Genomic DNA, 498 nt, shown 5'->3' on the forward strand with positions numbered 1-498 from the left:
ATAGAAATTTTTAAATATTTTTAATTTTTAAGTATATGGATCATTCTATAGCTTAAAAACAGAAATTTCTTTTATCTTTAACACTGCCATTGTACATGAAAATAGAATTACTTCAATTTTTCTATCTATATACATATATGCATGTATAAAAAATTCCAGTAGGAACTATGCATGTATTTCTTGCAAATATTCATTATAAAACTGCCAATATACGTTAAATACATTCCAGAAAGCATTTTATATGAATTTTATACAAATTTGACCATAAACCAACACAATATCACATTGAACACAACTTCTACTAAGGATTATATTTCACTAACTATTAATTTATAAGTAATAGTCTATTTCACTGATGTCATTATAAGCAGTATTAAAAGTACCATATATTACACTCAGTAGTACTATGCATAATAAAAGTCTTTCGTGGTAAAAAAAAGGTAGTAAATGCTTTCATCTTCATTGCAACTTTTATATATTTATAAAAATAAGAAAATG

Source organism: Habropoda laboriosa, unplaced genomic scaffold (assembly GCF_001263275.1).
Source record: "Habropoda laboriosa isolate 0110345459 unplaced genomic scaffold, ASM126327v1 scaffold697, whole genome shotgun sequence".
Taxonomy (NCBI): domain Eukaryota; kingdom Metazoa; phylum Arthropoda; class Insecta; order Hymenoptera; family Apidae; genus Habropoda; species Habropoda laboriosa.